This window comes from Lygodium microphyllum, chromosome 15 (genome assembly GCF_053477565.2).
Source record: "Lygodium microphyllum isolate KBCC chromosome 15, Lygodium_microphyllum_v1.1.10, whole genome shotgun sequence".
NCBI lineage: Eukaryota > Viridiplantae > Streptophyta > Polypodiopsida > Schizaeales > Lygodiaceae > Lygodium > Lygodium microphyllum.
In genome coordinates this window covers 94,301,747-94,315,238 of record NC_141149.1, presented here as the reverse complement: position 1 = coordinate 94,315,238, position 13,492 = coordinate 94,301,747, and positions in this window count along the sequence as shown.

Genomic DNA, 13,492 nt, shown 5'->3' with positions numbered 1-13,492 from the left:
GTAGGCAGTGATGGCAGAAGACCTTGATCTCCCAAATAAATGTCCCGCCTTCTTGCTCAGTCACCTTATATCCTTTGCTCCACCAAATGAGCTTCCCCTGATGAAACCTCTGTTCTAAATATGGGTGTTCTAAATAAGGGATCAGACGATCCATCAACCTCTATCACGATTTCTTGCAGATGTTTGATTGATCTCGCCTAGACCTGCAAGGCAGTGATAGTATTAGTGCAATTAGAAATAATCAGGTTTAATCTTATTAAGATTAATCTTATTTTTAAATTCTATCCCCTCAAGGTCAGCTAACAAGACTGTGGATTTATTCTTTCCTATTCTAACGATCCTATAGGGCCCGTCCCATTTGGGCTTTAGCTTGCCTGGAAATAATTCACGTCGTGTGTCATAATACAGAACAAACTGTCCTTTCTTGAAGGTGTATTTCTTGGCTTTGAGGTCGTGTACCTGCTTCATTCAGCGCTTCGCCACTTCTTGGTGCAATAAGCTTTGCAGCTTAAGCTCATCTAAATGTGCCAGTGTCATCAAGTGCTCAAAAAGTGCGTCTTCATCACTCAAAGAATGATTGATGGCAAACCGAATAGTCGACATCTCAATGTCTAAAGGCAAGACACACTCCTCCCCATATACTAACTTGAACGGTGTCGTATTGCTGCGCATTCGAGGTGTGAAAACCACCCAAAAGTTGTGCGTGAGATTTGTTACTTTGTACATAGACGTAGACATTGTGCTTTGCTTTGCTTGAACATTTTGCTTTCAGTTGGTTCATGTTCAATTTTACAGAAGAGACAAATTAGAAGGAGAATGGGTTCTAGATCTGCAATGAGTATGGTTTTTCCGATCTTCCCAAGTTGTTTGCTTATGCTGAAGATACAAATGGTATCGACAAGGGAGTTTAAGAAGACCAGTGAATTTTCAGATGAACATGAGGCTTATGTGCAGCTTGCCCTTGAGCATGGAACCACTGCTTGCCAAAATCCATCAGCACTATTGCTCGTGTACTCAGCTGAGCGGACTTTACAGATCAGAAAAGTTTGTAAACTCTTAAAGCTAACCTTTGGTATGCATTCAATATGCTTACACAGGCAGACTTCTGTTCTGCATCAAATTGAAGGGTTAAGCTCATGTGATGCTGAAATTGTGATTGCAACACCTGAACGACTAGATTTGAAGGGAGTTTCGATTTCAAATGTCTCTTTCATGGTCATGGGATGTTTTCTTTCGAGTGGGAACACTTTCGATTGAGGTTCTTTGGCATTACAGCCCGTGGCTACTTTGGGGCTACTTTTCCTTGGAGGGGTGCTTTTCTGGTTCTGGGAGGGAAGCTAATTTGAGGAGAAACAAAAGGGAAAAAGAAAACACGAAAGGAGGAGGCTAAGGAGGGATTTTTCAAAAGGTAAAGAGGGAGGGAAAAGCAAAAAGGGAGAGCTCGAAAAGGAGACGAGGACTGAAACAGAAGGGGTAGATGGATGGTACTCTGCGGCTGAACAGGGGGGAATTACGCTAAAAATGGGAAATTAGGGGGGGAATCCTGGACTCGGAGAAGATCGACTGTGGAGGAGAAACACAGGGAGTTTGAGGGTTTGAATCGGGAGAATTGAGGAAGGTCAGAGAAAAGACATGACATTTCGAAGATTGAAAAGGGAGATCGAGAGAGAGTGGAGAGACCTTCGTATTGAAAGAGGTGAGAGCGTTCCAAGGCAATCCTTGTAGCCATAGAAGCTGCCAGGCGCTCCAAACGTTGTAAGGGAGTTTTTTTTCAATCCTGGGGAAAAACTCGATGCATTCTTGATAAGCCAAAGCTTGGCGAGATCGTCAGAATAATCCTTATGATCAGTCGATGGAATGCTGAAGGTGACGAGTCAAAAGAGGACGGTGGTTGCAAATCCGTAGAGGGGAAGGAAGCTCTTTCTCTGAGGGCGTGCAGGGAATTGCTGAATGGAAGGATAGAGATAAAATTGAGGATGGGGAGGCTGTTGGGAAACCTGACGAACAAGGCGAATCACATACGATGTGTTCTGGAGCAGCTTTTCGAGGAGCTTTCATCTTCATAGCCTACAAATCGGGGCCCCAGAAGATTGTTTTTTTTTACCTCCATCGCCTGCTGTAATTTTGCTTTTTTTCAACTCTGCAAAATCTTTTGCACTCGGTGGCACAGTTCACACAAGAAGAAGAGCTCCGCTTCAGTCGTAAGGCCTCAAGAAATCTCAATAACACCCGAGAATATATGTTCTCAACCTCACTCAATTGGAGAGCTTGGTAGCAGGATTCAAGATGTTTTCCCTGTATTTACGTTATGCCTGCGCAAGTGCAAGGAGCTGAAAGTCCTTGGTGATGGCCGATGCGTCCATGTACATATCAGAAGCACCAAAGCTCCAAAGATTCCATGACAATTGCTCACCAGGAGGAAGACATATTGCAGATTTTTCTGGCATCATGGCTTCATGTTGAACTGCAGTTGCAGTTGCTGAAAGAGATCAGAGATCGAGGTGGCTGACTGAAGCTATCGCAGCTATAGTTCAAAGCAATAATTACAGGCCGTCATCGTGCAAAGGAGAAGAGGCTATGAACGTGTTTGGGCTGGAGATGGCCAACACCTGTAGTCTAAGGGTCTGCAAATTCGCTTTAGACATGCGGACATGAACGACATATCCCTTGATCATCAACTGAAAGTAACCAGTATTTACTGTTATGATTTTCTCTGTGCTACTTGATGCATATTCATGGAACTGTTATTCTATTCTCTACAACCAGCAGTAGCAGAATCTACCCATATAATTTTTGACAGAGGATTGGAGTTGCAGAAGACAGGACCAGCACAAATTTCTACACCTCTTTCTGGAATCTAAAGACATAAAATTTTTCTCTTGTGAATGACATCATGACAAGAGAAAATGAGAGATTTTGATTGATGATTATTGCTTAGAAACAGTCCAGACTTTCTATCAAGTGCTCTCTGTATCTTTTCTTTAAGCTCAGTAAGAGTGCCATTGAAGAATGAATATCAAAAACAATACTTTGAGATTTTAGTTCTTGTATAAACAGAGGCTACTGATTTCAGTCACATTAAAAGATGATTCTTAAAAGGATCTGAATGTATTGAAACAAAAAAATGCTACAACATGGATAATATATTTATCTGAACATGTCTGCAAGGTTGTAAATGTCATACTTGATTGATCTTCTATCCTGAAATTTAACAAGAACTTCTGAAGTTGCGACATTGCTTTCGAAACCCTTCGACAACGGGGTATGGCCACTGGCCCTTTTGAAGGTCGTATTGTAGGCCCACACTGCCACGTATAACTTTTTATCCCAATCCCGTTTCTTTTTCGACACAATTTTGGACAGGATGCCCATAAGCTGCTTGTTGGTGCTTTCAACTTGCCCATTGGCTTGCGGGTTATATCGGATTGTCTTGTTATGCTTGATTTGCCAAGTCTCTATCAAGCTTTTGATCACCTTATTCAGGAAATGGGTTCCGCGGTCCGACACTAATTCCTTCGGTGGACCAAAATGGCATATTATCTGCTCTAAAAGGAAACTAGCAGTTTCTTTAGCATCATCTTTCCTTGTTGCACATGCTTCTGAACACTTTGTGAAGTAGTCAGTTGCTACAATGATATACCTCTTTTGCGCAGTCGACGATGGAGTAATAGAACCCACAAAGTCTATTCCCCACTTCTCAAATGGAAGTATTGCCATAATAGGGGTGAGTGGTCTTTTCCTATTCTCACGACTATCATGTCATTGACAAATATCACATCTCTTAACATATGCAAACGCATCCTGGAAGATGGCAGGCCACCAATAACCTGCTCTTAAAGCCTTTTGTGCTGTAAGCCGTCTAGCAAAATGGCCGCTGCAAGCAGAATCATGTCACTCTTCCAAAATGAATGGCACCTTGTCAGGCATCACACATCGGCGATAGCTGTCATCAACCCCTTGCCGATATAATGTACCTATGATCAAGGCAAACTTTAATGCTTGCTGCCTAATTTTCCTTCTCTCAACTTTAGATAATTCGGATCCCACCTCTCCCATCGATAAATAATGCATTATTGCAGCGTACCAGGAGGGAATAGATGCCGTATCTATTTTAAATAACAACTCCATGTTACTACCTTCAGCCACAGATTCTTTCGGCTCCCCAAAGTCCACAAGACATTCCATGATGCCTTGCAACCTTGGTGGCTTACTCCTGATTTCATAATCAAACTCCTGCAAAGTGATTAACCACTTCGCTAGACGATTAGGCGGCTGTAGCTTATTCATCAATAGTTGAAGCCCCTCCGCCTTCGTATAAAGCATGACTTTCTCATAGAGAATATAATGCCTGAATTTCTTGGTCCCAAAGACCATCGCTAGACACAACTTCTCCATGTAGGTATAATTGATCTCTGAAATGCCCAATTTCCGACTAGCAAAGGCTATCGGATGATACCACTTCTCTTCCCAAATTTGGGCTAAACAGCAGCTGATACTATACATGGTGGCTGCTGAGAATATATAGAACACCTCACCTCTTTTAGGTGCTTTTAAAACGGGAGCTCTTGCTAGCTCCTGTTTCACATCCTCGAATGCTACCTTACAAGGGTCACCCCATACAAACAAACAGCTAAAGGACAATAAATTTGTAAGCGGCAATGTTCTTTCTGCCAAGGCGTTTATGAATCTACAATAATAACCAACCGAAGATAGAAAGCTATGAACTTCTTTCAGAGTGCGTGGTGGACCCATGGCAACTATAACTTTGACCTTCTCGGGGTCTGTCGCAATTCCTACCAAACTGACCACATGACCCAACAAGAGCCCATAGGGTACACCGAAAACACACTTCCGTGGGTTTAGAGCGATACAAAATTGTCTACAGTGCTCAAAGCATTTTCTTAAAATGATCAACTGTCTTTCTCTCACAGTGGCAGCCCCTAAGTCATCAATAAACACCTTCAACTCTTCAGGGGATATGTCACCGAATGTCTTATCTGTTGTTCGTTGCCACCAACCAGGCGCATTGCATAAACCAAAGGCCATCACATGGTACGCAAAAGTCACATGGTACGCAAAAGTACCAAATACAGTAATAAAAGTTGTTTTCAACTTGTCCTCTTCTGCAATTGCCATCTGGTTATATCCTGCAAAGCAATCCATAAACGAATATATCTCCCTACCCGCTAATTGATCCAAAATCTGGTCAATAAATGGCAACAGGTAGTAGTCCTTAACTGTCTGCTTATTCAGCTCTCTAAAGTCTACACATAATCGAATTTGATTATTTTTCTTCTTTCTGATCACAATTGGCGAACACCATTCCGTGTGTTGCACAGGAAAAATCAAACCCGCTTTTCGAAGCTTCTGTAACTCTTCAAATAGCCCATCCCTTAGTTCGAAAGGCATACGCCTTACTTTCTGTCGTACAGGACGACTGCCCTCTTTCAACGGAATTGTATGAACAGCAAGACTAGGAGGAATGCCTCTCAGCTCATCATAACTCCAGGCAAAGATATCACGGAATTCCTGAATCAAGGCCACATAGTCCTCCCTTTCTGTTGTGCTGAGCATAGAACCTAATTTGATTGGCTGTGAATCATCAGGCATACCAAGGTCTAGCTCGACAACATCTGCATCTCTTATACGATCTTGGGCCTCTATCGGCTTGTTCAAAGTGATCTGATAGATGTCTTCCGTGGTGGATCCCTCTTTGGACTCATCACTCGATGATATCTCACTGGCAGATAAATCTTCTAATGTCTCCAATTTTGCAGAGGATAGAGGAGCTCTCTCACTCTGCGGGGACTCAGGATAAGCATCAACCACCACACGCTGGGCACCTCTGCTGAATATTAGTCGACCGGCGGGTATATCTACTTGGAAGTCCGCTTGCAAGATCCAAGGTTGTCCAAGTAATACTTGGTAACTTGGACGGCCTGCAAAACGAATCACCCTAAAGTCCAACATGCATTCTACATTTGCAACAGTGACATGGACCTTAGTAATTCAGCCTTCCGACTGCCTCAAACTATCATCTGCCATTCTGAGAATTGTGGAGGTATCTTTCTGGATCGCAAGACCCAACCTTTCTATCAGTTCAGAACTCATAATGTTAACAGATGATCCCGTGTCGACAATGGCATAATCTACTAATATCCCATCGACATAGGTTGCAACCCTTAGGCAATGCTTCTCATCATGCTCGAACCAATCATTATCAACTCGCGCAATACCCAAAAGTTCTACGATATAACCGGTACGGAGGATCTTTCTAAATTCCTTGCGTACTCCTGGAGAAAGCTTAATCAGCTGCAAAAGATTCACATCGGGCTTGACTTCACAAAGAGAGCTCGCCAAATCGAATTCATGATAGTTCGATAGAGCTCGCTTTTCACGCCAAACCATCCACTCTTTAGGTCGCTGAACCGGCTTTATTGCCTCTTTTTTAACTTTCACCTTCTTCTTTGGTGATTCCTTATCGGCTTTACTTTCCATGGGCTTCAAAGGTCCCCCTTCCATGGTAGGATCCAAAACTTGCGTTCCTTTGTCGCCTTGTTTAGGGTTTCCGTCGACAGGCTTATCCTTGTCGGCTTCTCTACCCTTTTGACCTCTTGTAAGAACAGCTCACAGATTAGAGGTTTCAGTATCATTAACGCGTACAGCCTCAATCAAACTAACCCGCCTACCACTAGCTAGCTCCTCCACTGTAGTCTTTGGTCGTTGAAGTATTTGTTTAGGCCCGTCTTCTCGCTAGGAATCATTTCCTTGCACACGATGATTAACAGGCCTTGGTTGCCGACTATCTCGCTGGAGGGAACTGATCTTACTCCACTAAGTAGCTGCTAAATGGCCGGATTTTCCACAGATGTCGCACTTAACATTTAGGCAATTTCTTGGATAGTGTTGCCCACCACACCATTTGCAACTAAACCTTGAAGGTGTACCCTCATCTGGGTATCTATTTCCTATCAAATTTTATTGTTTTTTAAGGAAGTTGACATCAACGGCTATTTGTCGATACTGCTCCGTAATCATGTCGGTATAATGCTTCATCATGTCCTTAACCTCGCCAAGAACATTGGAAGCGCTCGACTCGTACCCTTGATCATTACCATGTCGTTCCATTGGCCTAACAATTCGATTAGGCACTGGTTGTTGAGCCACAGGCATGGTATTAGAATTGACTGCCTGGCCTCCACCATTTGGAGCCATTTGACTACCCGTAGGCATCGACATGCTAGGGGGAGCTGGTAATAAAGGCACATTCTGCATCATGTTCCCTCTCCCATTAGGGTTAGCCATCGCTATCCCTTGGCCACTACTGCCATTGGCCATCGCCGTATTGTTTCCCAATACTAAACCCATATTCGAATTGCCTCGAGAAGCATAGGCTGCTTGTAGTCGGGATTCCACCTCTTGTGCTCGTGTAATGGTAGTATCTATATCCCCCAAGGGGACACTACTCAACTGCAATTGGATGTTAAAGTCCAAACCATGTAGGAAATATTGCAATTGGGCAGCTACGGGGATAGGAATAGAGGTGTCCAACTTACGAAAAACCTCTTTTATTTTCTTCGCATAAGCACGAATATCCTCGTGTGGTTCTTGGCGGGTCACGTTGAGTACACGCAACCAATATTGCCCACCCCTTTCAGGGGCAAACTCCCTTCGAAAAGCTCCATAAAATGAATCAATATTCAATATGGTTCCGGCTTCTAAACCATGATACCATATGGCAGCTCTTCCTTTGAGAGTCATGTTGAAGAACATCATTAAATGTCCTTCTTCTTGGATGCGACAGTTAAACATCAGCTTTTGAAACTCCCTGATGTGGAGTTCTGCATCTTCCTCAACTAGCCCATTAAAAATGGGTAACGGGTAACCTAGAACCGGCAAATCCATCGTTCCTGCCGGAATTGCAATAGGCTACGCCATGACGAGAATTGGATTTGCACTAGGAATAGGGGACGGTGGGGTTGCACCTCCTGCACTTGATGTAGACTGGCTTATGGAAGGAAGGGGAGCACTAGAGCTTCCACCTTCTCCTAACTTACTGGTTGTGGCACCAAGACCACTAGATCCACTCCCTTGTAAGGGTTCAGTACCGCTACGCTTAGGGGAATATCTCCTAAAAATTTCAGCACGTTGCCTAGCTCTTTCGTCTCTCTCTTGCTTTTGGATTTTTGCTAGACGATGCTTATCGATAAATAACGGATCAATCACAGTATCCTTTGGCATAAACTGCTAGTTGGTCCCTAGACAACCAGGATTCGAGGACCGCCACTTTTAAGCGGCTCCCGACAGACGCACCACTGATGGGACCTGGAACGGGCCGGCATTGGCTCGTGCACTAGCCGGACCTCTATCTCACGCACTCAACAACCCCACAGCCTCGCGGCCAGGAGCGTTGATGGCACATACATTGCCTTCCTAGACATCTTGCGTTTGTATTACGTCGTTTGTAGTCCACTCTTCTCTCACTCACTACTCCTCAGAGGGAGTCCCTTACACATTGCCTAATGGCACGAAGCACAAACATAGGGGGTCCTCCAACGGCTGAGTGCCGCCACCCCTCTGCGACTCTCCTACACCTTGGGGATTGGCCCCTCGGTGCGTCGCTCAACATATAAACATTTCGTACAAAATCCACTCAAGGTACCAATTGATCGTATACAGGAATGTACCATTGTCCTTACTTCTCTTTCTTCTAGACCCCATGACTAGCCTATGGCTTAGGGTGTCCTGTCTCTCACTCAACGTGGGTCAAGGTCCTAATGAAAGCAATTGCTGTGCATCCAGGATTTCTGATACCTTTAAATATTTCCATGATTTATGCATATCGTGGATGCTAAGTGCTCAAACAATTATAAAATCAATATTGTGCACATGTGGAAAACATCCTTTTAATGGTTTTTAGCTACTGTTCTTATGCGGCGTTGCATGAACCTAGCACCGAGGAAACCCTCGTGCTACTAGGCCCTTATTCTATAATTATTTACCGACCTATATGGTATGGAAAAAAAACATCAAGCTTTTCATCGGTTCACTCACCATTTAGACACATTTTAACCACTCTACCCTCCCATCAATCAAATGTTGCATTGTTGCGTAGATTTATAAGGCATTTTGCCATCATTTTATGTGTAAAAAGCGGAAAAAGACACACTAAAACAAGAAGGTGGGGCTGAACTGAGGCAAATCCTCATGCTTCAGTCCCCACAAACATTCACGAATATTTTTCTTAATTTTCATTAGTTTTCTACACCCAAAATGCATTTTCCCCCATTTTTAGTGGGTTTTCTCTATTTTCCTTGTATTTTCCCTTATTTTCTGCATTATTTAATTACTGAAAATTCAAAATAGGTTATGGGCTATGGCCCTTAGTTCCTTCTTGCAACAAAAATGAAAATTTAGTTGGTGTTCCTATTTATTCTTCCATTTTTGTGCTCACAAACATCATTTTCCCTTGATTTTCCATATTTTATGTGTTTTAGTGTATTATTTTGGGCCCCAAGATGCGTTTTGTTCTGATTTTCTGATTTTGATCATCAAATACTCATGGAAAACAGCAACATAAATAATTTTTAGCCCACATGAACAACATTTTATCAATCAAAAGCCATGAAATCTCAAATTTCCTTTGAAAATTTTGAATTACCGCTTATTTGCGTGTCTAGGGTTTCATGTCCATGGCTGCAAATCCGAAAATCAGCAGCACTTCATGCTCATGCCAATCACACATCACCATTTCCAACCCATGGAGCGATCCGGTCGATGCCAGACAAGCCTCCACCATTCTCTCTTCTTCCTTTCTCTTCCCGCATGAATCTCCCCTTAGAGGAGAGAGAGGGAGGAGAGAGAAAGACTGATTTTCTCTCTCCCTCTACAGGCTGCCATATCTTGCGTGGGACAGAGCAATGCGGAGTGTGGAAATAATGTAGTTGCCCCGTGTAATCAGCAGTATGGCTTCTTCTTCAGCAAATTTTTTGCATTGAGGGGGGGGCGTTTTCGTCGCCCTGTCATCGCCGTTCAGCCTCTTGTTGGAAAAAATGAAAAATAGGGGGGGGGGGGGGTAGACCCAAAGGTCACCCCCCACTAATCACACCTTTTCAATCTTCGATTTTTGGCCAAATTTTAGGCTCCTCCCACGTCCGGCGTCCGTTTTGCGAGCTGTAAATTTCTGTAGATTTGTCTTGGCATCCCGGACTGGCCCACATCTTCAGTCACTTGCTCAAGCACACGGAAAAGTTACTAAAAATCCCAGAGTGTTGCACGGGTGCTCGTCAAGCACTTGATGCTTAAAATCGTCCTAGATCGAGCTGCCGCCTTTGACATTGAATATTTTTCCCTTGATATTCACAATTTTTAGCTATTTTAAGCACTTCGCAGCACCAAAATTCCGCTCTCAGCTTCTACGGCTTCTTTTTGGTACGTGGTAAGAGGGGAAAATCAATGCCGAAGGGGGCATTTTGAGGGCGTGTTGGTCAGGTAGGCGGCGAGGCCTATGGCTGCATGCGGCGGTGCTGGGAGGACAGGCAGCGGGCAGCTCGCACCCTTACGAGTTGAGTGGAGAGGCTCACTCTCTCCCTCTCTCCAATGATGGCGCACGGCGTCTCTTCTCCAAAATCTCTGGCCCACCGTCCGTCAATGCAACATTCAAGAGTCCCTCTCTCTCTCATGTCGACTGCAACAGTAAGGTATTGGGGCGGCCCTCACTCCCTCCTGATCTCCCCTTCATGGCAGCAGCCCCCCTTGCTTAAATAGGGGAGGGGAGGGATCTTCCCTCTCCTTTGTGTCAGCATGCATGGTTGTATTACTCCGAGAGCTCCACCGAGGAGCTTCTGCGTCCCTTCTATTCCCCTCCCCTTCCAGCACAATAGTCGGCTAGGGAGGGGAATTTAAAAAAAAATTGCATTATCAACAAGAAAAATGTTATATATTTATCCTGAAGAGGTAGTTTACGCGAATGTTACATTCTCTCCCCCTTAGAGGAATCGAGATGTCCTCATCTCGAGATAAACTGGGGATATTGATGGTTGAGAGTACCTTCATCTACCCAAGTGGCATCCTCTTTGGGATAATCTTTCCACTGGATGAGGCATTCTCTCAAGGTTCTGGATCTTAACTGTCTCTCCCTAACATCTAAGATCCTGTCAGGCCTTAGTTCAAGGACTCCTTGACTAGTTATTACAACTTGTTGGTCATCAAGTACATGGGTAGGATTAGGTACATATTTCTTCAATAGGCTGATATGGAATACATTGTGAACCTTTAGGTTCTCAGGGAGTTGCAGTTTATAGGCATTAGGTCCTAGGCACTTGAGGATCTTGTACGGTCCACAATACCTTGGACTTAGCTTCTTGCAATCTCCTAAGGATAGGGAACTCTTTTTAGGGCGTACATGAATGAAGATCATGTCTCCTTCTTCGAAGACTCTATCTTGATGCTTCAAATCCGCGTATGCCTTCTGTCTATCCTTGGCCTCTTGAATGTCCTGTCTTATTGACTTTATTTGGTCATCCATTTCTTCCAACATCTGTCTTGAAGCTTCAACCCTTAAGGTTGGATCTGAAAAGTTTAGGGGACTTCTACAATCATGACCATACAATGCTTGGAAAGGGGTCATCTGGATGCTTTGTTGGTAAGAAGCATTGTAGGCAAATTCAACCAAAGGCAAGTATTGAATCCACCTCTTCGGCTCACGACCGCAGTATGCCCTAAGCATATCCTTGATGACTTGATCTACTCGCTCTGTTTGGCCATCCGTTTGGGGATGGTAAGCGGTGCTAAAGAAGAGTTGAGTCCCAATATCTTCAAAGATAGCTCTCCAGAAGTGTGACATGAAGAGAGAATCACGATCACTAATGATTCTTCTGGGTAACCCATGTAACTTGAATATCTCCAAGCCAATCCATTCTGAGTAGACACTCATGGATACCTAAATTCATGACTCTGAATTTGACCGAAGTCTTCTTTCCTCCCAGGAAGAATTCCACCTTAGCAGTTTGCCTGGTACAAGTAACCTCACGACCATTCGCCAATTCCACAAGCAAGGTAGGTGCTTCTACTGTGGCTATTCCTAATCTTTTTGCACAAGCTAGTGAGATAAAGGAATGTGTACTGCCACAATCAATCAAGGTCTTGAAACTTTTACCATGATAGTCCGACGGTGTCTGAATCACCAAGAACTGGCGATTCGGCCCTTTCTTGTGTAAAGTGGCATGGACTATCGCCCTTTCAAACTCTGCTTCCATGGTCGGATCTTCTTCTTCTTCTTCTTTGCACATTTGCCTATTGGCAACACAGGCGGTTCTTTCTCTGCCTCGGGTAGTGGCTCCTTGACCACGGCCCGTTCCTTGGAAAGGCGCTTGGCGATGTCCTCCACCAAGCTTGGGACATTGCCTCTTGAAGTGACCGGGTTCGTTGCAGTGGAAACAATGGAGGTTTTGGCCATTGCTTTGAGTAGGAACAAAGTTGTTGACATTGTTAGTCCTTGCTTTCTTTCTTTATCCCTGATTATGACCTTGAACTCTCTTCATTTGAGGTCTGAATGCTCCTCTGTTCGGGTCATTATAAGACTAATCTTTGTTACCCATTGGTCTAGACTCCACTTCCTGAATTATAGGTGTCGCTCGAATGAGTGTGTCCTAAAGATCTGATGGACACATAGATTCGAGATGGGTATTTACTGGTGGATTTAAACCAGCACAAAATTTGGACACCTGCTGTGTCATGTCCATCTGTGGCGCATACTTTAAAAGTGAGACGAATTTAGAGTAGTATGCGTCAAGAGTGAGTCCCAACTGTTTTAGCTCGTAGAACTCTTTCATTTTCTGCGTGCGATATGCAGGTGTCAAGTATCTTCCTTGCACGGCTTTCTTCAGCTTCTCCCAGGTAACGGATCCCTCTGCGATCCCTTGATCCCTACACCATTACTTCCACCAAAGCCTGGCATCATCGGTGAGCTTTAACTTAGCGAGCATAGCCTAATTGGCGGGTGCAGTACCGCTGCTTCAAAGTAATCCTCCATGGATTCAATCCAAATTTCAACGTCCGCTTGGACAGACCCGCCTCTCCCGTCAAACTCGGGTGGCTTAATCTGCTTGAGAAGGAACTTCTTCTCCTGGATTACAGCAGTACTTGATGTAGGAGGCGAATTAGGAACCTGTACCTGGGGTCGTGCTTGGATAAAGGTTTCTTAATGTTATTATACGATAATCGTTATTGATTTATATTACATCTTCAATTCTTCTATCACGTAAGCAATGTAGCTACTTAACTTTTTATCAATTCTCATGCACAATCAAACATTGATAAAAAGAAGTCTTATTTGTATTTATATGGGCATAGCCCTTTGGAATACAACATTTCTTGTGATGATAAGCCAATTGTTACATTTAGTTTGGGGAGAACAACGTTGTATTACATTTATCTACAGGAACTGTATAGTAGTATGGTTTCGGGTCATGGATTTTCAGGAATCTGTAAA